Below are 27,493 nucleotides of genomic sequence, written 5' to 3' on the forward strand. Positions count from 1 at the left end.
TTTATAGGTCTCCCCCTCAGGTGGTGGCAACAGTAAGTTGACTGAGACACAGGAAAAGCCCTTAGTATAAATGGTGGTGGGCTCAGCCAGGAAGAAAGGAAAAGGGATGCTGAGTGAGGAGATGAGAGAGTTCCAAACAAAAAACTTATTAGCTTTACACTTTATCCCCAGAATGACCCCATTCACTTCTCTCCACAATGGCAGAAAACATGAGAGGAAGCAAAAGGAGAGAGATCTCTGTGCTGGAGAATGGGAGTGGTTTTCCCAAAATATGAATGAGGTTGGTTTGAATGAGGTTGTTTAAAAAAAACTGGTTGTTTCATCCATACAATTCAGTTCAATTCTTTCCATATTTATGAAACACCTACTGTGTGATCTTCCTCAGTCTGGTAACTCTGATGGGGCCTACCAGGCTTGAAGAGAACAAGCCTCCTGATCACTGGTCTTCAGACTAGTTTTGCAAAGTTCAGAGATGCTTGTCACCAGGCTTTACTTCTTAGTGATAAATTTTTAAGCTCCAGTAAGCTTCAGAAATATAGAGGAGTTGTAACGTGTGACCTTGTAATATGAAAGTGAGGTGTGCGATTGATACCATGTTGTATAACTTGGTGTGAGACATTGGGAGAGAATCAAAGTTTAAACATGACCAAGTCACTATCCTCATGGGAGCATAGTCTCTGTATTATTTGAAATCTAACCTTCTCCATAGTCAAATTTTTCCAACCAATTTTCATAGTTTTCTTTTGAACTCACCATGTCAGATCTTTTTTTTTCCAGAATAGGTCACAGGACTTAAATATAAAGAGTCTTCAGTCAGTATGATGGGACAATGACTTTAAAATTCATAAAGTATGTAGTTTGATGATTATTCTTTTTCCTGGGCATAAGTTATCCTCTGAATTACTAGGTTTTGAAATGATTTTCCTATTTATGGAGCCATTTTCAATAGTTGGTCTTCTTGGTCTCTACCAACTCCCATTTTTATGGATTCAATTAAACAATTCACCAGCACTTATTCTGTGGGAGGTACTGTGTGAAATAAACTCTGAAAATACCAGAATTAATAAAATGAAATCTCTCTTCTCAAGGATGTTACAATGTGGTGGGGGGGGGAGAAAATATACACAAGTAACTATGCTATGAGAAAGAATGAGACAAATGCAAAAAAATTTAAGTACAAGAAACATGAAAAAAATGAGGAGGGCTGATCATTTTCATTCAATATGGGGGTTTCACAAAGGAGGGGGTACTTAAATTAAACCTTTTAGGTAGAAGGAATTAACCACATGACAATAGGGAAAGTGGTGCAGTGGATAGAGCACCAACCCTGGAGTCAGGAAGATTTATCTTCCTGAGTTCAAATCCGGCCTCAGCCACTTATTGACTTTATGACCCTGGGCAAGTCAAATATTCCTGTTTGCCTTAGTTTCCTCATTTGTAAAATGACCTGGAGAAATAAATGACAAACAATCCAGTATCTTTGTCAAGAAAACTCCAAAAGCCTGAGTTCAAATCTGGTCTCCTATGTTTGCTAGCTTTCTGACCCTGCACAAGACACTTAATCCTGATTGCCTCAAAAAAAAAAAAAAAATGGGGTCAGGTAGAGTTAACTAAACAAAAACAATAACAATCGGAAAAGGTATCTATTCTGGTTAGGGAGGAACAGAATGAACAAAGGTGAAAGGAAAAAAAAAGTAAGCTTAACAACATTTTTTTTAACCCAAGCCTCTATTCTCCTTGGTATAGGAAACACTCCATGAGGATGCTCCTTCTTCCAAAGCACAGCAAACACCTACTTGGTAACTTATAGTCTTAGCTTCCGGAGATCCTGAGAAATTAAATGACTGGCATACAACTAGTATGTGTGAGGGATGGACTTGAGCTCTTGCCTTTCTGAGCCAGACATGGCTGACTTCTTTCCCAGCTCTACCTCTGACTTCCTGGGCTCTTCTACTTCCACCCTAACTGCCTCCTCACCTAGGAGATGCTCCAATGGCTAAAATCTTCCTCCCTTCCTATACCCCCTATTGTTGAGGAAAGGAAGGAAAGGAAGGAAGGAAGGAAGGAAGGAAGGAAGGAAGGAAGGAAGGAAGGAAGGAAGGAAGGAAGGAAGGAAGGAAGGAAGGAAGGAAGGAAGGAAGGAAGGAAGATCTCCTTGAGGATGGAAACTGTCTTATTTTTTTTCCAATATAATTTGTATTCCCAGAACACAGCAGGGTACCTACCACATAGTAAGCATCTCTTTCTAAACATTTGCTGAATTAAATAGACTAATCCTTCTAGTACTTCCAGTAACTGAATACCCTTAGATAGAGACCAAACATGATTTACCTTATTCCTTTTTTTTTTGGGGGGGGGGGGGCTGTGCAATAACAGTTAAGTGACTTGTCCAAGGTCACATAGCTAGTAGGTGTCAAGTGTCTGAGGCTGGATTTGAACTCAGGTCCTCCTGAATCCAGAGCCAGTGCTTTATCCACTGCTCCACCTAGCTGCCCCTGATTTACCCTATTCGTATTTTCATGTTATTGCCCAGATCAGCAGAGTATATTTTCACTTATTCAAGACATTTTAGATATGCTTCTACTGAAGGGCAATTGGCAGCCTGAATATGCTTGCCTTCAGAATCTGGCTTTTTTAGAAGAGCAAGAGTCACTAGAAGATGGGTCAACCCTGAGAAAATAGTTCCATTTTTAAATTCATTGATTCAAAGTATAGAATTTTTTTAATGAACAAAGCTTTGGCAGGGTAAGCTGGATACTAAGTAATAACAATAAGTTTATACAAATATAGGAGACATTCTACTTCCATTATCATTTTAATCTAAATGCCAATCACTTAAGAATGCTGCAAATTTTTCATTTTATTGTCACATTGACCAGCTAAATAAAGACAAACACACTCACACACACACACACACACACACACACACACACACATCTTAATCACACAGGGCCTCTAACTCCAAAATATAATGTGTACCATATTACCATTGTACCATATTGCCTCTTTTTAAGACTTAATTTTATGTAAGAAAATACAGGAAAAGTGATTATTTCAAAGAAATTGATGTCAAGAACTTGATAATATTTGAGAAAGAACATTTTATTTTATTGTATTGTATTTTGGAGGCTGGACAATGAGGGTTAAGTTACTTGCCCAGGGTCACAAAGCTAGTAAGTGTCAAGTGTCTGAGGCAGGATTTGAACTCAGGTCCTTCTGAATCCAGAGCTGGTGCTTTATCCACTGCACCACCTAGCTGCCCTGAGAAAGGACATTTTAAAAGAGTGATCCAAAATATGGTTTTTACTTAGGTTCTTGAGAGTCCCATAATTATCCTGGTAGCTAGAAAAAAATGAGAGGGGAAATAGAACCCTGAGAGTAGCAGGTAATTTAGGGTACATAGGAAGTAATGAGTAGAATCCCAATTATTCAAAGAACATGCTACAAGTCATCATTAAACCTAAGACTTCATGTTTATACACAAAAGCATAAAAAATGGTTAATAGACAAGGTAAACTAGAAATCATAATATGTAGAAATATGATCTCATAGATCTCACTGAAAGAAAGCACATAGAGGATTGGCCTTGGTGTCAAGAAGAAAGAAAGGTTTTATTTATATATAATGGCTGTGTGACTCTAGGTAAGTCACTGAACTACTAAGTGCCCCCCCCAACTCTCTAGGACTAAATTTGAGAATAGTTGTCCATCTGAATTTGGTAGCCTTTCTCTTTATTAATTACTTCATTGAAGATAGAATCGCTTGTAAAAAGGGTATTCACATTTTAATCACTTTTTTTTGTCTAATTCTAAATTGCTTCCAGAATTGTTGTTCTAATATACATCTCTACCAATAATGAATAAATATTCCTATCTTTCTACAATCCCTCCAACATTAACTATTCCCATTATCTTTGGTAATTTAAAGGGTATGAGATGAAATCTCAGAGTTATTTTCATTTGTTGTTATTGTTCAGTCATTTTAAGTCATGTCCAACTCTTCAAGACCCTTTTTTGAGTTTTCGTGACAAAGATACTAGAGTGGTTTGCCATTAAGGCAAATAATGTTAAGTGACTTGCACAGGGTCACACAGCTAGTAGGTGTCTGAGGCCAGATTGAACTCAGGAAGATGAGTCTTCCTGACTCCAGGCCCAGCAGTCTGCCCATTGCACCACCTAGCTGCCTTATTATTTTCATTTACATTGCCTTATTAATGATTTGGAGTACTCTTTCATGCAATTGCTAATAGCTTACAATTCTTTTGAGAATTGTTCCTACTCTTTGATCACTTCTCTATTACACAATGAATTCTGGTCTATTATATATCTAGTAGTTGTCTATGCAACTTGGATGTTAAATCTATGTAAGTGATCTTTATTACAAATATTTTCCCAGTTGATCAATACCTTTCTTGAAACAAAATGTACAGCTCTTGTTTGTCAAAAAGCTTTTCAAAATCACTTAAGATTTTCCCTTTTTTCTTTTGTAAGTGCTTAAATCTTTTATTTCATTGAGTTTATCTCCTCCCCATAGCTATGAAAGATACATGACTTTCTTCTCTCCTCATTTTTATGGTGTTATTTTTAATCTTCAGATCACATATCCATTTTGAATTTATTGTGGAATATGGTATGAGAAGTTTGTCTAAGCCTAATTTCTGCCAGTCTGTTTTACAGTTATCCAAACAATTCTTATGAAATGGGGAGATCCATAAGGAAGATCTTCATAAAGAAACTGATACTTGTTAATTTAGCTTTTGAAAGAAATGTGTGCAAGATGGAGAAAAAAGGTAATTATAAAAAAAGAATAGTGGGGGTGGCTAGGTGGCGCAGTGGATGAAGCACCAGCCCTGGATTCAGGAGTACCTGATTTCAAATCCGGCCTCAGACACTTGACACTTACTAGCTGTGTGACCCTGGGCAAGTCACTTAACCCCCATTGCAAAAAAACCAAACAAACAAACAAACAAACAACAACAACAACAAAAAAGAATAGGGGGCAGCTAGGTGGTACAGTGGATAAAGTAGAGGCCCTGGATTCAGGAGGACCTGAGTTCAAATCCAGCCTCAGACACTTGACACTTACTAGCTTTGTCACCCTGGGCAAGTCACTTAACCACCATTGCCCTGCAAGGAAAAAAAAAGAATAACATGGACTTATCAGAAAAGTCTTGAAAAAAAAGAAAAGTCTTGAGTGCTTATTCTCAGAATCATCACCTCTCCGCTAGACTATTGAAAGTGCCTTCTAGTTTATCTTCCAGGTCCAAGATTCTTTCTATTCAAACTGTCTTCCACAGAGCTACTAAAGTAAGTTTGCAAAATTGTTGGTTTTCCCATGCTATTATCCTTTTCAATAAACTCTATTCCCCCCACCCCACCCCCTGACATTACCTCTAGGCGCAAATTTAAAGTCCATTGTTTAGCATTCAAGTGTTTTGAAAACTGGTCACAATCGGTCTTTTTAGCTAAATTGCACATTACTTGCTTTAAGGTATTGACAATCCGGTCAATCTGGCTTCTCAATGTACCTCATACCCTTTCTCAAGCTCCATATTTTTCACTGACTGTCCCTCATGCCTGGAATGCACTTCCTCTTTACCTTTACCTTAATATCCTTAGTGTTTTTGTAGATTCAGCTCATGTGCCACCTTAGTAAACCTTTTTTTCTCCCTTGGAATACATCCCCCCCCAAAAAAAAAAATCACTTTGCATCTATTTGATATCAAATAGGATAATAGCCTTGGAATCAAGAAGACCTGGGTTCAAATCCTACCTCAGACACTTAGTAGCTGTCACACAGTCATTTAACTTCTCTGTACCTCAGTTTTCTCATTTGTAAAGTTAGAGGACAGGAAACAATAGTCTCTGTGATCCTTCAAACACTATATATGTGATCCAGTGATGGGATGCAAATGTTTTCTCATTGGGGCAGCTAAGTGGTACAGTGGATAAAGCACCAGCCCTGGATTCAGGAGGACCTGAGTTCAAATCCAGCCTCAGACACTTGACACTTACTAGCTGTGTGACCCAGGACAAGATACTTAATTTAGAAAAAAAAAAGCTATCTCATGTGATAGAATATAAGCTCTTTGAGAACTGGGACTTTTTAACTTTTGTCTTTCTATCCCCAGCATCTAGCACAGTGCCTTGCACATAGCAGATACTTAATAAATGTTTATTGATTAAAAATGAACTAATGATTGTAATGAATGCTATGGACAACAAAAAGAGTTTTATATACATTTTAACTATAATAATTATTATTATTTTTAAGTAAATATGTTTCTGAGGGAGTTGATTGAAATTAAACTGTTGAGATCCCAAATTCCAGGCTAAGAACTATTTTTATCCTATGCTATAGGCATTGGGCAGCAGCTCAGGGTTTTTATTATTTTGAAGATTTGTGAAAGAAGGATTGAGTAAAGGAAACAGTGGAGTCAGTGAGATCAGTGAAGAAGTTACTGTAGTAAATCAGGTGAAACATAATTATAGCCTAACCTAGAATGGCAACAGTATGGATGGGAGAGCAGAAATAGATGCAAAAAGATAGTTTGCTAAATCAGGTGAGAAAAAAAGAAAAGTGAATGATATTCCTGAGGTTTCAAGTCTAGTTGTCTAAAAGATGAGTAATGCCATCAAATGAAATGGTCAAATTTGGAAAAGAAGTGGTTTGTGAGGAAAAGCCGTTGAGTTTTAAATAACAACAGGACATTCAAGTAGAAATCTCCTACATGTAACTGGAAATAATTAACTAGAGCTCAAGAAAGTGATCATATTTCTGAATCTGAAGAGGACAATTGAAACTATGGGAGTAACTGAATTTGCTGGAGAGTATAGAGAAAAGAAAAGGGTGAAATTTTGAAGGGCCTATGGTTACTTATCAGACAGAAAAATGATGAACAAGAAAAGGAGGGGAAAATGGAACTGTTACAGTGGTCAACAAAAATGATAGAAAAAAGGTTGTCAAAGGTTAGACCATTGGTGAAATTTGAGAGAATGGTTTAGTTGAATCTTACAGATAATATTCAGTTTGAAGAGAATTGAGGAATGAATAGTTGGCCAGGGAAAAGAATCAGCAAACATTATATTTTCCTAGAATTGTATGGTCAAAAGTCAAGGCAATGTGACAGATTCTGACCTAAGTTTAAATAGAATTTTTACAACAGTTGTCCAAAAACTGCATCTCCTCTATTCCTCTTTTGCAGGTTTTCCGTCATCCTACTTCCTTTGGTTCCAAGTCTTTCTTTCATTCTTTTGGTTTTCTAAAGCTCTCCTACTTCTTCAGTATTCTACCTTCTAGATCAGGGGTTGTCATGGGCCCCTTTGGTAATATGTTACAGTCTACAAATCCCTTCTTAGAATAATGGGGCTTTTTAAGTAATTTAAGGAAATGATAACTTTCTATTAATAAATACTCAATAGAGGTTAATGAAAATTAGTTAGTAGTGGGGGTACCTAGGTGGTGCAGTAGATAAAGCACTGGCCCTGTATTCAGGAGGACCTGAGTTCAAATCTGGCCTCAGACACTTGACAATTACTAGCTGTGTGACTCTGGGCAAGTCACTTAACTCCCATTGCCCTGCCCCCTGCCCCCAAATTAGTAAGTGGTCAATAGAGGTAGTGAAAATTAAAATGTAGATTTTTTTTTTTTACTGTCTGAGCTCATGGACAAGTTAAAAAGATACTTTCCAGATATACATTCATACCTGTGTACATATGGCAGTTCTCCTAAGCTCCTTCAACAACAGAACCAGATACATATAGGTAATTCATCCCTTTATAATCGAATCTTTGTTGCTACACCATATACATTGGTTGTTGTTTTCCATAATTGAAGAAGAACAAAATGACATTACTATGTTAGGGTCAATGTACATGTGTCCAACTGTGGCTGATCAGAATAATTTAATCTCAGAAGGCTCTACCACATATTGACCACAGATAGTCCACATCAACATTGGGAGGAGAGATGTCTCTAAATTTGTACATCTCTTGTTTCTTTTGAACTACTGCAATCCTGCTTTGTTCATAGAGCACAGTGCCGCCTTTGATGAGGGCATGCCATGCTGACCAGTCCTGTGCCAGCATCACCCATGTCTCACAATCAATTCCAAAGTTCTTCAGAGAAGCTTTTAGAGTGTCCTGGTTCTGCTTCTTCTGACCTCTGAGGCAAGTGTGAGCACTTGACTTGTGTGAGTTCTCCATAAAATAGTCTTTTAGGCTTATGTACATTTGGCATTCAAACATGGCCAGTCCTTCAGAGTTGTGTTCTCTACGCCAAGCTTTGAACACTTTGAAGTTCAGCTCAAGAAAGGACTTCACTGATTGGTACCTTATCCTGCTAGATGATCATAAGAATCTTCTTAAGACAATTCAAATTGAAGCAATTCAATTTCCTGGCATGCTGCTGGTATGCCGTCCAGGTTTCACAGGCATACAACAAGATCAGCACAACAGCTCTATAGACCTTCAGTTTTAGTAGGCAGCCTAATACCTCTGCTCTTCACACTTTCCTTTTGAGCCTCCCAAACAATGAGCTACCTCGAGCAATGTGTGCATCAACCTCATCATCTCTAATGCATGCTGCTAGAAAGTGTGCTGCCCAAGTAAGTGAGCTTATCCACAGTATTCAAAATTTCTCCATTTGCTATAAAAACCCTAAAAATAAGCCTATTCAAACACCTTCCAAAAATTTCTATTGCATTTTATACCCCACAATGATATTGATGATCAAATTCTATATACTTCCTAAGTTCCCATTTGCAATACCTCCCAAAAAAAGATCCACTTTCCTTGTGGAAAAGGAGAGAAAGGAAAAGGATAAGCAGTTAATAGTACCTCCTACATGCCAGACACTGTACTAAGCGCTTTACAAATATTATCTCATTTCAAAGAACTGTGGGATATGGATGATGATTGAACCATACTATTTCTTTCATTTTTGGTGCTGTTGTTTTTCTTTTTCAAAGTTTTTCCTTTTTTGCTCTGATTCTTCTCTTATAACATGACTAATGCAGAAATATGTTTAATGTTATTATATATATAAAACCTATATTAAATTACCTGCTGTCTAGGGAAGGGGGGAAGGGAGGGAGGGAGAAAAATTGGAAATTGGAAATCTTATAAAAACAAATGTTGAAAACTATCTCTAAATGTAACTGGAACATAATAAAATACTTTTATTAAAACAAATTTTAAAAAAACAAATATTATCTCATTTAAAAAATAACATTTTCTCACAACTCGATTTTTTATAGTTTTTCATTCTCCCTAGGCTTCCATAGTAATGTCCAGCATCCTGCTCTCTAGAATGACTGCCTGGAATGTTGCTTGGGGCAGCTAGCTGACACAGTCTATAAACCACTGGGACTGAAGTTCAAAAATCCTGAGTTTGACATTACCTAGTTATATGATCCTGGGCAAGTCACTTAATCATTGTCTACCCCAGTTTCCACAACTGTAAAACAATCATAGCACTTTGCCTCATAGAGTTGTTGTAAGAATGAAATTAAGCAAGATTTATAAAACACTCACTACCTGGTACATAGGAAATGCTCAATAAATACTTATTCACCCCCTCACTGCCCCTCCAGTCTTCCTTAAGGCATTTCAAATCTCCCAACTTGGATTTTCAATGTTACTGCTACTACCCCTTCTTCCTACTCACTGTTTCTGCCTTCTCATCCCTGTCTCAGCTTTTTCTCCCACCCCACCCCACCCCCCAGCCTCAAATAAGAGACTTGTACCTCTCTGCCTCACAGTTTATTCTTATCCTATCTTTGTTCCCCAGGACATCTGTACCACCTCACTCACGGAGTTTCCCCCAATCACACCTGCCCCATCTGATAAGCCTTATCATATTCCTTGTCAATATCTCCTTCATGCATTGGTGACTGCATTATTTTTTAAAGCTCTCACATACTTCTCTTACATTAAAAAAAACTGAGAACCCATATTAACTCAATGTGCACAGGATGCTTTATGTCCCTAATGTGTGTGGGGATGCTTTTCCTCTAAATTCATAACTGTTTCGGTGGTAATTGGCTATATTTCACACGCAAAATTCCAGGCACATTATTCAGTGTACAGATTAGCCACAATTCATTAATCAATGCCCTTTGAACATTCAGCCCACATTTCATCATCTTATCAACATGAATATTATGGGAGATCTTGCTAAAATCATGATAAAATACATCTATGGAATTTCCCTATATGACCAAACTAGTAACCACTTTTTAAAAAGAACAAATTTAGTTTGAAATAAAAGACTACTCATTATTGGACCCATCTGATCCAGAAGTATACTGGAGAATGTTGGGATATTTTTTCACTTGGGGATATCTGGGATCTAGTTAGAAAAGTCATTGTGTTAGTTACTTATACATTTTATCCTACTCGTGACTATTTCTGGCTTCCTATTATTATAAATGCCCTTCAGAAGACTCTAGAATTATGGTGACTCTTAGTGATTATTTCATTCTGTTGTTTTGTTTTGTTTTGTTTTGTTTTGGTTATTGGTTTTGGTTTTTTGGCAAGGCAATTGAGGTTAAGTGACTTGCCCAGGGTCATACAGCTAGTAAGTGTTAAGTGTCTGAGGCCGGATTTGAACTCAGGTCCTCCTCAATCCAGGGCCGGTACTCTATCCACTGAGCCAACTAGCTGCCCTCATTCTTTTCTAATTAATGACAAAACAATTGTCAACAAATTGGCCCAGAATTTATATGTATTTAAGAAATTCATCCCTTTTTATTTTTGAAAATCAAGAGATTATTTTCCCAACTCATGTCTTCTAGAATCTCTTCTATTCGCCATCATTTCTCAATGACAATAGACAATGGTTTTAAGATTGCACCTGGAGGCATCTAGGTGGTACAGTGGATAAAGCACCAGCACTGGATTCCAGAGGACCTGAGTTCAAATGCACCCTCAAACACTTGACACTTACTAACTGTGTGACCCTGGGCAAGTAACTTAACCCTCATTTCCCTGGAAAAAAAAAAAAGATTGCACCTGAAGTTTGTTCAAAATGTGGGTTCTGCCTTGTCTGAGTCTAAAGACTTGAGCCCCTTTAAGCACTTCTTAAAAATGTATTCAGCTTAAAGCACCTGAATTCAGGTTTTTTAAGCTACAAATTGAACTTCTGACATGATAGCCTTTAACACACATATATTTCAGATTTCATTTAAAGATGGATTGATTTTAGGCCTGCCAACTAGTGTTTCCATTTTTTCTAGGGTTTCATTTACATGTTTGAAACTTTTTTTGTGTGGAAAAAAATAGTATAAACCAATATTTTATAGGTCAGAATAACATATGAATAGTTGTCCAGTTCAAGAGGCCTGAAATAAAACTGTTTAGGGAAGCTTACACAACAGCTGGCTGAGCAAGGATTGATTTAGGACTCTTCTGTTTGTTTGTCAGTTTTATGAATGTGTGTTCCAAGCTAGCTCACCTGAGACTGAGCAAGAAGTGTCTCCGTGGGCTATAAAGATAGAATGTGGACACAGAATCTTTGAGTTCAAATGCAGGCTTTGTTATCATTAACTCATTGTGTTACCTTAAGTGAGTCATTTACACATTCTTATTTTGCAGTTTTCTTACAAAGTAGGAATTGTAACAGTGATCTCTTCTTATTTTCAAAATGTTTTTTAAAATGCTTTATAAATTTAAAATAGTCTCGAATCTCTAGCAAGCATATTGTGTGGAAGCAGGAGTAACTCAGAATACATAGCCTGAATTTCGGCAGATTTCCTAATGAAATAGAAAACATAACATGTATAACTTACATTGAATTGCTTGATTTCTTAGGGAGGGGTGAGGAGGGAGGGAGGAAGAAAATTTTAGAACACAAAGTTTTAAAAAAGAAAGCAAGTATAACCCAACAACTTTATACTAAATGATTAAAGGAAGTCTATAGAAATATTACCAAAAAAAAGAAGTAAGGAAATAGAATGAAAATGGGGGAAACAAAACAGTACCTGCTTTGGGGTGATAATCACAATTCAGTTAATTAGGAGCTACCTAGTAAGTCCGGTATAATCCTTGGTTACCCACTCAGGTGTTTAATCTAATGACTCATTAAATACACAGTAAAAACCATTTTAGACACCAAGTCTTTGTCAGTTGGATTGTAATGAAGTGTTTATGTTTTAAGCATATACAGTCCTGTTCACAATTTAATGCTTTTGCCACACAAGAGGTGTCTCAGAACAACTTTATGATGATTTAACATTTAATTCACTTCAACAATGCACTTTGTTTAATACTATGGTATATGATGTAGAGTTTCCTATCTGCACACATATATACATTAACTGGTATATACATTATCGCCTTCTAAAGTACCCTTCTCACCTTATTTTATAAGCATTGGTGGGCTTTATTGTGGACCAGATCAGACGTGTCAGACATTGGCCACAAGTAGAACTTCCATACTCTCCTATGCCTCCCAAACCAGACTGAAATATAATTGGGAGATATTTAACAAAATAAATAAAAATGCAATAAAACATAAATCATATTACATTTTTAAAGTAAATAAATATGTGGCCTATCGGGATTCCTATGGATGGATTAGTCGCTCCCATTTCTATTGGTTTGACACAACTGGTCTAGATAATTATAAGATTTACAAAGTACTTTCCTTGTAGTTGCTAAGTGAAGCACTAGACATAGGATGGCAGACCTAACATTTCAGTGAACCCACAAAGGCCATTGAGACCAGGGTTTCTTAAACTTTTTCTACTCATGACCCCTTTTTACTGGAGAAATTTTTATGCACTACCAGATATATAGGTATATAAAAAGGTATAATAAGCCTTTTACTGTTGCCAATTTTTTTCACAACTCCCCCATATGAGTTACAAACTCACACTTTAAGAAGTTTTGATTTACATCAACCCCTTCATTTTATAACTGAGGAAATTGTAGCCTAGAGATGTGCAGTAACTTACCCATTGTCGTACATGGTAGTAAGGAGCAGAGCCAAGATTTGAATTCTTTTTCTCTGACTCCAAATTCAGGGTTCTTTTAATAGCATCACTCTATAGAAATACCCCTTTATAGATAAAGAAACTGCACTTGAAAAGTTAAATGATTTGCAAAGGTGACACAGATAGTAATAGAATTTGTTTTACCTTTTGTTTGTTTTTCTTTGTTTGGTGGGTTTTTTGTAGGGCGATGAGGGTTAAATGACCTGCCCGGGATCACACAGCTAGTGTCAAGTGTCTGAGTTGGATTTGAACTCAGGTCCTCCTGAATCCAGGGCCAATGCTTTATTCACTAAGCCACCTAGCTGCCCTCTGAGAGTAATGGAATTTGAACCCAGAGTCTGGTGCTCTTCTGGTACCACCCTACATACATACATACATACATACATACACACACACACACACACACACACACACACTATAAATAGGGACTTTTAAAAGTTTCTGTTCTGAGAAGGCAATAGAAGATAACATTTTTTGGTAGACTGTCATCCGTTAAGAAGCTTTAGCTATTTTCTAAATTTCCTCAGCACCTCTTGCTATTCACTGTATATGACCTTAATTGATTTTGTTAACCAATGAGCTCACTAGCTTCATCAGGAGAACCAAGCAGAAACATATCTGTGTTTTGCAGTTTGGATGTTTAGTATGGTGGGACGTTGTCATCACTGGCCCCATTTAAAATACACCTGTGACCAGGCAGGTGATAAGAAGTGAATCGGATGTAGAGAGACAGATGGATTAAGACTGTCATAATTGTACTTTCACTCGATTATAATTTTAACAGGCTCCAGGTGATTTTCTATTTTTTACAGCATCACTCATCTCAATAAGTCCCAGTAGGCCTCGAAACAGAAGAGATACACATTTTAGCTTCCGTTTAAGCCCATTTGCATTGTGAGCACTTAAGAGAGTTGTGCTGTGAAAAAGCAATTAGCTTCTTGAGTCTCGGGTGCCATTTAGAATATCCAAGCTCCTGTGTTTCATCATAAAATTGACCTTTTTAATTTTTTATATCTGAGATTTCCACTAAAAGAGTTAGCATTAAAAAAAAAATACAGCCCAGGAGAAAATAGAAAAGGCATGGGAAGAATTTATAAAAGATGGCCTGGCCCTACAGGGAAACAGAAATCAGCTCTACTCAGATATAATAAATATAATGTCATGAAGTACCATGTGCTTAATTTTTAAATAATTGGTGTCATTAAGTAACATAACAATGACATAACAACACCAGTTATGTATAAAAAGTCGGCAGGCGGAGTGTCTCAGATTTACAGCCAACTTCTACTCTATGTGAGATAATTACTTTGCTCTCCAGAAAAGAGGTCCATTCCTCATTACCTTTGACTGTCATTCCTCAGCTGTAATCACCCTAATGTGATCGTAATTTATGTATTGTATTTTTAAAGCTGAATTAGATTTGCCAATTTAATTTTTCTTTCCAACTCTGGTGTCTCCACAGTTGAAAAGCCAGTGTCATTGGAAAAAAGTCAGAAAAAAAAACTTAGAAAAGTAAAAATTGCCACCCTGGGTCAGACTTTTTAGCCAGGCACTCAACACAACTATTTCTCATAGTGGTGCCGAGATGTTATTATAAAGAAGAAAATTGTTGTTCTTCTGTCCTCTGGGGTTAGGGCTTATCTTTAAAATCTCCCAATTTTCCTAAGTCATTCATTATGGAGCTTCATCCAAGTATTTCTTTCATCCCTTATAAAATTGTTTATATGTTCAAGGTTGGGGGGGGGGTTACCACTTGAAGCTCACAAATTCCATAAACTTCTTAAAGTAGAATTTCAGAGAAAAAAGTCCAAAAAAATGCATCTTTTGAAGGACTTTGAAAATATGTCCCTATCCATAATTTTTTAAGTGTCAAGGGTCTGAGGCTGCATTTGAACTCAGGTCCTCCTGAATCCAGGACCTGTGCTTTGTTCACTATGCCACCTAGCTGCCCCCCTATCCATGACTTTTAAAGATTTTTGTTTCATATGTGTTCACCTTCCATAGTTCCAGATAATTAAAGTCTAAATACTCTTGAACTGGAAGAGAGCAGTAGGATATCCATAATAGATCACAGACAAGTACAACTGTATTGGAGCTACTACATTAAATTTCAAATTTACTTTTTTTTTTATGCTATATATGAGAGATTCACAGAAACATAAACAATCCTTTTTCTACTCTTTGTATAAGGAAACATGTGTTTATTTCCTAATAACACAAATGTAAGTATACAAATGTATACATGAATTTAAATGCATATACATATGTGTACACACAAGTACATATGTGTATAAATGTGTATGCACATATTATTTGGATTGCCCCTCATATGTCACCCATCATCATGAAAGATGGATAACAGATTATAATTATTTACTTCTAAACTTCAAATCCAAATTGATTAGAAGTTAATTGGGGAGCAGGAGAAGTGGGCTCATTAAGAACAAAAACATAACACATACATATCTTGACCTAATTTCTGGAGTGTGTTTGAGGGTGTGGTCAGTAAAGCTATAACAAAAGCAGACTGAAACACAGTTTTCTCCAGGGCAAGATAACAATTAATTAACAATGATGCATAAACTATTAGCAAAGTGGGTCCAGCTGGCCTTCTCAGCCAAAAAGCAGGGAGCTGAGCATGATCAATTTATTAGACTAGCAACAACCAATAAATTTGGTCAATGGCCTATGTCAATGACCAAATACTCCAAGTGAGTGCAGATGGGGTCTTTTTGAATTTATGAATGTCTTCCTTCCAATTAACCTGACAGTCATCATTTGGACCTTGGGGGCTCAGTAATCACATTACTATACCACATCTTTAGAAACTGCCTGGTGATCTAGACTGGGAAGTGGGGTCTGACAAAATAGAGAAAAGGATGAATTACAGAGTATAATATTACATAATATTAATTTTCCTTAAGGTTTTATTTGCAAGTTGATTTGAAAAATTTACAACATTAATAGCAATAATAATCATAATACTGAAAATAATACTAGTATCTTAAATCTATTTAACTTTTAGAGAACATGAACACAAATATAATTGATTCCTTTAATGTTTTTATCAAGTAAATGTTAATAAATTTCATTTTTGTCTTTGATCAATGAAAAAAACTAATGCATGAATGGGGTTTTGTTAAAGCAAAATGAGAACCAAAGATTTTGTACTTCCAGTCTACTATTATTTTCACCAATATCAGTACCTAGCACAAGACTTTGAGCACAGTAATTACTCCATACATGTTAATTTGGTGATGATTCAGCCTTTTTCTAAACTTCATTTTAAAAGCAAACTGTCAATGACCAAACTCTTCTGAAAATGTTGGCAAAGAATGCCCAACCTTTAACTTCAATAGTTTCTTCCACAGAAACTATGGATAATGGTACTATTTCTTTAAAATAAAAGAGAATAATTATAGATAGGTTTTTTTCAATGTTTTGAGCTTATCACTAGAGGAATTGTTCCAAGGGGAAGAATGGGGGGAGAAAGATGAAAGATGAAAAGAACAAAAGGAGGAGAGAAGGGAAAGAAAGAAAAATGGAAACAGAAAAGGGAAGGGAAATCAGGAAAGAAATAGTAAAAGGAAGGGAAGGAGGATGGGGGAAGAAAAAAGAAACAAATAAAGAGGGATGGAAAGGGAAAAGGATGTGAAGGAAAGTGGGGAGGGAAGAGGAAAAAGGGGAAGGGAATCAAGAAAGTAATTGTAAAAGAAAGGGAAGAGAAGGGAAAAGGAAATGAAGGAAAGGGGGGATTGGAGGAAAAGGAAAAGGAAATGAAGGAAAGGATGGATAGGAGGGAAGGGGGGAAAGGACACCTTTCCACCAACACAGCATTTTTCTTTTAATTGATAAGCATCCCTAACTCTGCTACTTACCACGTGGTTCACTTTGGCTAAATCACCTCACCTTTCTGGGCCTGGTTTCATTTTGAAATGAAAAGATTAGACTAGATCATTTCTAAATTACTTTCCAGTTCTTTGCATCGATGATCTTACCATTTCATTAGTATAGGTGCCTAGTCAGGTCTCTGTTTTCTTTTTTATTTTATTTATTTATTTTTTTTTTTTGGTGAGTCGATTGGGGTTAAATGACTTGCCCAGGGTCACACAGCTAGTAAGTGTCAAGTGTCTGAGGCTGGATTTGAACTCAGGTACTCCTGACTCCAGGGTCAGTGCTTTATCCCCTGCACCACCTAGCTGCCCCCGGTCTCTGTTTTCTAATATATAAAATGAGACAGTTGGACTCTGATCTCTAATAGCAATCTAAGTTGTTTTAATAAAAATGGAAGTGCAGTTTCAGTTTTACATGTACACATATACACACACACTCAAATAATATTTGTGTATACATCATTATCACTAGAACCAGTGCTCTAAGTATTCGAAGTACTGGTCAAAAAAGTGTAGACTGGGGCAGCTAGGTGGCGCAGTGGATAAGCACTGACCTTGGACTCAGGAGGACCTGAGTTCAAATCCGACCTCAGACACTTGACACACACTGGCTGTGTGACCCTGGGCAAGTCACTTAACCCCAAATGACTCACCCAAAAAAAAAAAAAAATGTGTAGACTGCAATCAAATGGCATTGAGTTTCTTTACATGATCTGCCAGACATGCATATGGCAATGAAATGTACTGCCATGTCCCAGAGGGCATCATGCACTGCACCTGGGCAAGTCCCACAAACCTACATGAAACCAGATTTAGAGCAGGGACCAAAGCAGTGTTTAGATCTTTTCCCTTTTTATGTATCCCCAGTGCTTAGCACATTTTCTTGGCACATAGTAAGCACTTGACAGTACAAAATGTGTGTGTGCTAATTGTGTGCTAGACTACTTGGGAGGAAAGGGAAGACTCTCACTAAAGTAGTTTCTACCCTGATACAGGGCAGAATTTTAGTGCAAACACATTATGATAGGTTACCATGGGGCTGAAGAACTAGAATCAGTAAGAGGTGTCTGAAAACAGGGTTAAACTCACAATCACAGCAGAGTCCAAGTGGGCTAGTGAGAAATGAGGCCTGGTTTCAAGCTGCAAACAAATAGTATCAAGATAAAGCATAAAAATGGAGTTTAACAAAGAGCTCTCTCAAATTCCCATTGACATTTGGTCTTGGGAATTTTTATTCCCAAGCTGACCTTTCAGCTGAGAAATTGCTTCTAAAGCTGGCCTCATTGTTTTCACGGCATTGTCCAACTTCAGTTGACATCAGACAAGCAGAAACCCAGAAGTCTACAAGCTAATTCAAAAAGTTCAAAGAATTTTTCAAGTCAGTCCAGCTAAATCTAGCCTAGTGCTGTTAAGCCCCTGAAGGTTGTGGGGTCACCTCCAGAACTATAGTGAACTGAGGTAAAGAAGTACAAAAACCCATAGGCTGGTATCAACCACTGGAATAGCATGGGTCATATTTGTACAAAATGTGCTCCAAATTGAAAATAAGTTAACTTTCTCAAACTTCAAATTCCCTATCAATAAAATGGACAGAGTTGGACTCAATGTCCTCTAAGATGCCTTGTAGCTGCACATATATGGAGAGAGTACTGAATTTGGAGTCAGCAAGACCTGGGTTCAGATAACAGCCCTTTCACTTACTAGTGTGATATCGGCAAGTCACTTACCCTTTCTAATTCTCAATTTCTTCATCTGTAAAATGAGTAAGTTGGACTCAATGGCCTCTAAGTTTCCTTTCACCTTTAGATCTACAATGATTTCATTTTACAATCCTCTGAATTGTACTATCTTAGGAAATTTAACTGTCTCACAATTCTAGCACCTGACAATGCCACATTTGCACACCTATGCATGTGTACACACACAGTTGCACATATACATACGCACCCTTTTAAAAAATCCATATTGAACAGCAACTATCCACTGACAAAGATGCATTAAATATAGAAAGAAGGACCATTCTCAGCTACATGAGCATATTTAATGGATGGTCTAGTATTTTTAAATGGCAAGAATAAATGCAACCACACTGGAGTCACATAATAAATAAAACCTCCACCTTATAAAATTACAAACATGGGGGCAGCTAGGTGGTGCAGTGGATAGAGCACCGGCCCTGGAGTCAGGAGTACCTGAGTTCAAATCCGGCCTCAGACACTTAACATTTACTAGCTGTGTGACCCTGGGCAAGTCACTTAACCCCAATTGCCTCACTAAAAAAAAAAAAATTACAAACGTGAATTATCCTTTTGGAAAGCACAAGACTTTCTTTTGCAGTCCAAATTATTTGAGCTTAAGTACACAGGAACCAACAACTAAAATAAAAACCCATACTGACTTGAAAGTTTGGTGAGTATTGGGAATAGCCTGTGTGGATCTCATATTTTTCTAAGAAAATAGTTGGCATCTTTCTTTACCATTGCTACATTTATTCTCTTTCACAGTGGACTTCTTTAGACTTGTTGCCAAATATAGATTGACTATCAGAAAATGGCAGTATATAGCCAAGAAAATAAAATGGGGACAGGAAGAATTCAGAAGAGAGAATAAAGGGTGACTGCTCCTAATTTTCAACTTTTTTTTTCCATTCTATTTACCACCCTACCCTAATTTCCATCCCTACCATGGATGTCCTGTGATCCTTTTCTCAAGAAAGCATCCTTTCTGGCATCTGGCAATGCAGAATTGTCCAAAAAGTTAAACAGACCACATGACCTAGCCATTAGTCATGATATCTATGTTCCCTAAAGATGGTGTCTCTTCAGTTTTTAAAAATACAATCATAATATTCAAAATAAAGTGAAATGATTTCAATGCTGTGTGGGTAATTTTCCAAATCGAATGTATCCCTTAAATGTATGGTTTCATAAAGTTTAATTTGGCTCACTGCCTCACTCACATGATAACATTTTTACTTAAAAATGAATTAAAAATAAGCTCTGTGGGCTCAGGAGAAGTCATCCTGAGCTGAAGTGCTGAACAGAGTCAATGTTGCATGTAAGAAAAGGGCCATTACTACGTGTTTGCATCATTCTACTGGGGGCATTTAAATTCAGATTCAGCCTGTCCTGTGCCTGTCAGTAAAGTCATAGGCCTTTCTCAAATGTGGCTTTATCAGAACACAAAAACTGCAACTCTGGAACAGGCCAATGGCCCATCCTGCTTCTCACTGAGTTTAACATGGGAATCTCCAAAGAAAGGCAAATCCATCCAGCCAAATGACATACATTTGAAAATGGGGTAACTTTGGGGGAAAATAATTTTTGACTTGAGCTACTGAGTCTGCAGCTGCTTGTCATGATGGTAAGGACAATGTACATTTAAATAACATTTTTCAATTCACAATAAGCTTGTTCTACAACAGCTACTTATAGTAGATAATACAACTAGCATCATCCCCCTTTTGCACAGAAGGAAACTGAGGCTCATAGAGAGTAAGTTGAATGGATGCACACTGGTGGACCTCATAATCAAATCCAGGGCTTCTAATTCATATGTCCCCTTAATCGGTATGTTTCATATACCTTTACCTCCTGCCACTGCTTAACTGGGTCTGAAAATATTCCTCTTTCAAAGAATTACTCACCCACACCACCCAATAAAAATTTAAGTAAAAGTTTTTATTATTCAACACACAGGGGTATGACCAGGAGAAGAAGTCTAAACTTCAACTCCCTGAACAAAGGAGAAGGTGATAGTTTTATAGAAGAGAGAAGGGGGTAGGGGGAGAGACTTAGGACTGAAAAGTTACAGCCGTTTGGAAAATGAGGATGCTAGCTATTTGGGGAGTGGGATACATGAATAACAAAAATTCCACATTTCTAATTTGAGATTATTGTCACTACCTGGTCCTAATCATATAGCAAATACAACTGGCTCCCAACTAAGCTCATGATATAAATTTCAAGGTGCCTAGCTTTCTGGGTGTCCATGATATGTCTGCTTTGTTACCTGTTTGACTAACTACTATCTGGTTAATTAACTACTTTACCTTTCCAAAGAAAGATTCATCTCTAACTAACCCCCCCAGCAAGTTGATTTCATAGTCAGTGTCCTCCTCACAGCCAGAGTATCTCTAACTGGGCCCAGGCCTACTAGGCTGCTACTACACCACCTTTTCGTACGTAGCTCATGTAAATTTGGAATTTGTTCTTGCTTTAATCACTATAACCATGAATCTGGAAATTTTCCCCATTAGATTGTATGATCCATTAGGTCAAAGAGTAGATTTTGCAATTTTTTGTCTTATCCATAAAACACTATGATGACTCTGCTTAGCTTATATCTGCTTCACTCAAGAAATCATTTGTTGAATGGTATGAATGAATGAATGAATGAATGGCATGTTCCACAATGTTCTGTTAACTGGGGGATTAATTGCAACACTTGTATTCCTTTAACCTGCTCCTTTCCAAAACACACAAGGATTATGATTAGAACAAGGAACACAATGGTGAATTCTATAACCAGTAGCAATAGGAAATAATCTGGAAATTTGTGAATACTTTAGCAGAATTGAAAAGATTTGGAGAATATGAGGAGTTAGGAATTACTTGAAGGCTGCATGACTAAATGAATGAAAGGATTGGGGTCCCTTTAATTGAAATAAAGAAGTTTGGAAGAAAGGTTTTAGGGAAAAGATAATGAGCTCAGTTCGGGGCATGCTGAGTTTTAGATATCAAAAGAATATCCAATTTGAAGTGTCCAAAAGGCATTTGTTTCCCAGTCATTTTCCACACTAATAAAATCACAGACACTTCCAACTTAATCACCTGAATATTCCCCAAGTCAAGTCAATAAATATTTATTAAGCACCTACTATGTTTGAAGCATAAAACTCATGTGCACAAAGAAAGGCAAAAAATTAAAAAAAAAGATTCACTTTCTAATGGGGGAGACAACATTTAAGCAACTATATACACACAAGCTATATGCAGGATAAATTGGATGCAATCAACAAAGAGAACAAACTAGCATCTAGGGAAAGGCTTCTGGTAGAAGGCAGGTCTGTAGTTGTCTCTTTAATCTTTTCTCCCTAGAAGCCACATCAGTACCTAATTTCCCCCCAGCCCTTTCCATTGTCTTGGATAGGAACCTCTTTTCTAGCTGTTATGTCTTTCCCTTCAAGAGAATGAGACATTAGCAATATAAACACACCAGATGAAGGGTGTAAATTAAAGCCCAAGCTTCAAACAGCTCCCTTTAAAAACAGATCTGAGTTATGAATTGTGCCATGAGCCCAACTGTGAATTATTCAACCAGAAGCAGTTATTTGATTGATAAATCAATTTGGAGAAATCCGTTGAATGATTAATGATTCTGTCATATTCACCAGGACACTTGCTAATTGTTTTCAAGGTTCCAATAAGTATAATGGCAATTAATTGCACCTGCTATCATCTGCTTCATGCTTGGAGCTGAAGGAGGAGTTCAACTTTCATTTTTCACTGGTGAAAAGGCTTCTATTTATTCTTGGTCATTCTCCACACCTGCCTGATATGGGAGCAAGTCTTTGTGAGAGGGAGGAACTCTGCTCATTAATGACTTTAAATTTAGGCTATTGCAGGCCTCTCTCCAAAGGAAAAAATGTAAGCAAGTGCTGAAGTTTTTGCAAGGAACTGCAGGAGAAAACATCGTACTTACAAATCTAATTTCCATCTAAGTGTAGTATATTGTAGTTCCCCGAGGCAGAACTTGATATCAGAAAAAAGCAATTTCTGGCAGATTGGAAGGGTTATTCCCTTTTGGGTTTCCAACATCAGACAGATCAGAATGGAGGTCCCAGTCTCAGGGGGCCAGCAGCTTCATGAAACAGATGGGACTTGACAGGCTATTTCCAAGAGACGGGGGCTCTGAAGCAGGAAGCTGGGATGCCTGAGTGAGTAATGGGAGGCTCCTGATCTAAACTGGGAAAGCCAGGGACTCTGCTGATGGCAGGTGGAATTTATTCATGTCAGACTAGGGTTACCACCCATCCTGATAATCATGGGATGGCCTAATGATTCAAAGAGTACCTTTTGAGCATAACTGTACTCAGCTAGCATATTGTTTAACCCTATTAATGCCATTCACTAACAGCAAATGCCATGAAGAATTCTTTTATTTCATTACAATTTGTGATTTTTCTGTCCATGGATCTCTTTTTGTGAAAGAAATTTTCCTTTTCTCTTTCTCCTGACCCTATCAACTCTCCACTTCCCTTATATAGGATGGGGAGGTGGGGGGAGGTTTGGCCCTGTGATTTCATTGGTCTAGGACACTCCCTAAACCAATACTGTTTGGCTCCTACTCTGTCTCTAAGACTTAGGGACTTTTCCTGGGTCACTGAAAAGTTAGCTGTCTTGCACACAATCACAAAACTATTAAGCAAGCAAACATTAAGCACCTAGCATATTCCAGACACTTTACTATTAATGTGTCAAAGGTGGGACTTGAACATGTCCTCCCTGACTAGCTCCCTGTCTCTGCAAATATTGCCTCTGTTTCCCTTATATTATCACCTAGAAATTGAAACTACCTTTTATAGCCTCTTTCTACCCTGCATAATCTATTAGAGAGTTCTCAGTTGAGGGGCTACAGGCTTGCATAATCAGCCACCCTCAAATGAGTCCTAGCAGTATTTTGGAAAGAAGATAGAAGTTTGAGAAATGTAAAAGTGAGAATAGATATTTGTTTAAAATTAAGTCTTTATCATCATGCCTCCCTTAGAACTCCCCCATCTTGGAACCACAATGTGTGAAATTCCATTACACTTTCTAGGGATTTTCTTTAGAAAAAAAGAGTGTTTATTAAGTACTTATTACATATTGGGCACTATGCTGGTCACACAGAGCAATAAATTTCAAAATGAAACTGTCACTCTTTCTTTCATCAAGATGCTTATACTCTACTGGAATGGTACTGGGGAAAAAAGAAATACACTCAAAAAATAATATTTTGTATCTAAAAAGCAGGTATAATAAAGGACTGAAATGCCTTTATTCTTGTTCTTGTTTCCCCTTCAACCTAGTTCCCATCCACCATTACCCTCTTATACTAGCAATACCTTCTTCAAGGGCACCAGTAGTTTCATCATCACCAATCCCAATGCTCTTTCTTTCAATCCTCATCATCCTTTCTTTCCCTGTCCTGGCTTTCTTCCTACTACTTTGCCTACTTTTCCTTTCTCATTCAATGGCTCCTTCCCCTTCTCATCTTCTAAAGTTCTAATTTGGGTCATTTTTTTCCCACCTCTGGACTTTGGTGATCCAATCTACTCCAACACTTTCATCTCTCAGCTATGTATATACAAGTTTAAACTAAATTCCCTTCTTCAAAGTTCCAGCATTATATTTCTACCACATCCAAAAGTCTAGCTTCACATTCCGGGAAGTACTGCTAGCACATATCTGAGAAGCTCAGAAAATAGCCTAGTTTGGCTATTCATATTTCTATTTGCCATTGTAAAATAAAGCTTCTTGATCCAAATCAACTCAGCTTAGTCACCAATTTTATTCAATAAATGTGCCTGAAGATTTTTGGCAACTTCAAACTTTGAATATGTTCTCAAAAAGGTAGATGATTTATCATCAATTTGGGCATTCAAAAGAATGCACTAGAGAATTTAGTAGGATTCTCCCCAAAAGTTTAAGAATGATAGCTTTCGTGAGATAAGTATCAAGTATCTCAGGATAACTATCATTAAAATGACATTAGATTGGGGGCAGCTAGGTGGTGCAGTGGATAGAGCACCGGACCTGGAGTCAGGAGTACCTGAGTTCAAATCCAGCCTCAGACACTTAACACTTACTAGCTGTGTGAGCCTGGGCAAGTCACTTAACCCCTATTGCCTCACTAAAAAAAAAAATGACATTAGATTAGGCTAGACGATTATTAGATATCAGTAAATGGATATATTCACTGTATCTTAAAACTCAAATGGCCAAAACTTAACTTATTAGCATTCTTTTTCTTTTAATTAAATGTTTTAAATGATGATTTCTTATTTATTATTGGGGTTTTTTTTCCTGGGGATGTTCTTTTAGAATTTAAACCAGTCTTGTATATCTGGAATATAGATCCATAAACAGTAATCCCACCAACCAAAGCAACTATTGAAAAACATGATATGGGAAAAACCCAAATCAGCTTTTTAAAGACAAGTTCAGTTTGGGAAGGGGAGAGAAAAACCTCAGCAAGAGACCTCAGATTATGGAATACTAGGTTTGGAGAAAACCCAGTGGTTATAATAGGGAAGGGGCAGGACAGAATAGCCAGGACCCCAGCCCTTTGACTGCACCCAAGGAGACTACTACTTGAAGAGGGAATAAATAGCTCAGGGAAAGAGCTCTCCTCTGGTGCCAATTGACAGGGGATTAAGGCACACGACCTGTTCATTTCTTATTTTAACTAATGATTCTTGCCAACCAGTGTAAGTGCTAAACTCTATAGTTTCTACTTGTTGAAGGAGTAAAAATGCTGTCAGCACCCACTAATGCTCAGAGTTCTGGAGCAAAGCAGCAGTTGCCCTTTTAGTTAGAGGACTATGTTGGAGTAATTGGTTTATCAGATTTCTTGCTTCCCTGAAAGTAGGAGAGTTAGAATGAGAGTATCATGAGAGTGCAAGCAACCAGGGAAGAAGTAAGGAATCCTGAAAGGGACTTGAGTTGGAAGGGTGGGAGGGGGCAGGGAAAATGTGAAATCCAAGCAAATTTCATTTCTTACAATTTTGTTGAAGTTTTTCACTGATGAAAAGAATTCTACTACTAGGAAAATGAAGGCTTATCTGTCATTGCAACCAAAATCTAATGATGACAGTTTATCATCTGATATAAACTGTCAAGGGTTAATAAGTCCATGTAGACATCCATGAGCTTGTCATTTTGGTATTCTTCTATCCCTAGATATATTGTTTTGGGAAGTGTATGAATAATAACCCTATTCCTAAAATCCTTGGGAGAAGGGATATCTATCTCTGGTCCTTTTCTTTCAGATAGAGGCACAGCAAGGCAAATAGAATATGTTTTCCCTCAGATGTCTAATAATACAAGCTCACATTTGTGGGATACTTTAATGTCTTCACACCATTTTATATAGATTATCTCATTTTATCATCACAATAACCCCCTGTGAAGAAGATGCTATTATTTCCCACTTTACAGATGAGGAAACTGTGTCTGAGAAAGGTGAAGTGACTTGACCTGGGTCACAAAGCTAAGTGACAGAGAGAGGATTTGAATTCAATCTTCCTAACACCAAGTTTAACCCTCTATCTACCCTGCAACCTAAATGCCTCGAATTCTGAAGGTCAAATTTTTGAAGGGCTGAGAGATAAATATATTATATATAAATGACAAAAAGTTCACTAATCAAGAGTATATTTATTTTATGAATTTGAAGAACTTTTTTAAAGTGGAAAAAGGGCATGGGGGAGGGGGGAGAGTCATGATTTTATTTAATGAATGCTGTAAAATCATACCTCGTGTTTGTATTCTTGTGCTTCTTAAATAGTTCCCTACTTCAACTCTCTCCCCATTTCAATCCATCCTTCACACAGTTGCCACAGTGATATTTCTAAAGCACAGCTCTTATTATCCCATAATAAATGCCTTTAGGATCAAAAATAAAGTCCTCTATTTGGCATTTAAAGCCCCTTTCACCACCTAGGCCCTTCTTTTGTTTCCAGTCTTCTTACAATTGACTCACCTCCACACACTCTACCATGCACTTACATTGGTCTACTTTTTTTTTTTAATTGGGGGGGGTGGGTGGGCAATGGGGGTTAAGTGACTTGCCCAGGGTCACACAGCTAGTAAGTGTCAAGTGTCTGAGGTCAGATTTGAACTCAGGTCCTCCTGAATCCAGGGCCGGTGCTCTATCCACTGTGCCACCCAGCTGCCCCGCATTGGTCTACTTTTTGTCTCTGACAACACTCTACTTCCCTACCCTCTGCCTTTGCAATGACTATCTCCCAGCCCTGGAATATTCTCTTTAATCACTTTCAGCTTCTAGCTTCCCTATCTTCTTTCAAAACTCGGCTCAAACCCCATCTTGTACAAGAGGGCTTTTTGCCAGTTGCCATGCCCATTCTTCCTATTAGCACCTTCCCTCTGAGATTACTTTCTATTTCCACTGAATATTTCTTGTAAGCACATATTAATTTGAATGTTGTCCCTTCCATTAGAACCTGCTCCTTCAGAGCAGTAAGCATGGTTTTTTTACCTTTTTTTTTTTGTATGCACAGTGCCTGACATTTAATTGATGTTTGTTGACTTGATTAGGACTGAAACACAAGTATTTACTAAGCATATAGCTTATACTTTTATAGTTTTGTTTAACCAATAATCTCATAGCACTTTTCAAACATTTCTTTCTGCCTCTTCAAAACACCTATTTGAGATGGATAAATACTTATTCTGTGGGTCAGTTCAAGAAATCTTAGTTTATGAGGGAGAAAATGAAATTGGTTGCCCAATTTTGATTAAGAAACAGAATAAAATGCAATTTAGCATTATAGTTAAATCCCATTTTTACATAATTTTGTTTGAACAGACATACCCATGTTATG

The 27,493-nt window shown here is 37.4% G+C and overlaps 1 protein-coding gene across 2 annotated transcripts in view; it reads left to right on the top strand.

Annotated features, from left to right (window-relative positions):
* The window catches only part of NKAIN2 (sodium/potassium transporting ATPase interacting 2), a 1,311,503-nt gene that overhangs the window by 1,105,836 nt on the left and 178,174 nt on the right, over nt 1–27,493 (top strand). The window lies entirely within an intron of this gene.

The sequence above is a fragment of the Dromiciops gliroides genome, chromosome 4 (assembly GCF_019393635.1).
Source record: "Dromiciops gliroides isolate mDroGli1 chromosome 4, mDroGli1.pri, whole genome shotgun sequence".
NCBI lineage: Eukaryota > Metazoa > Chordata > Mammalia > Microbiotheria > Microbiotheriidae > Dromiciops > Dromiciops gliroides.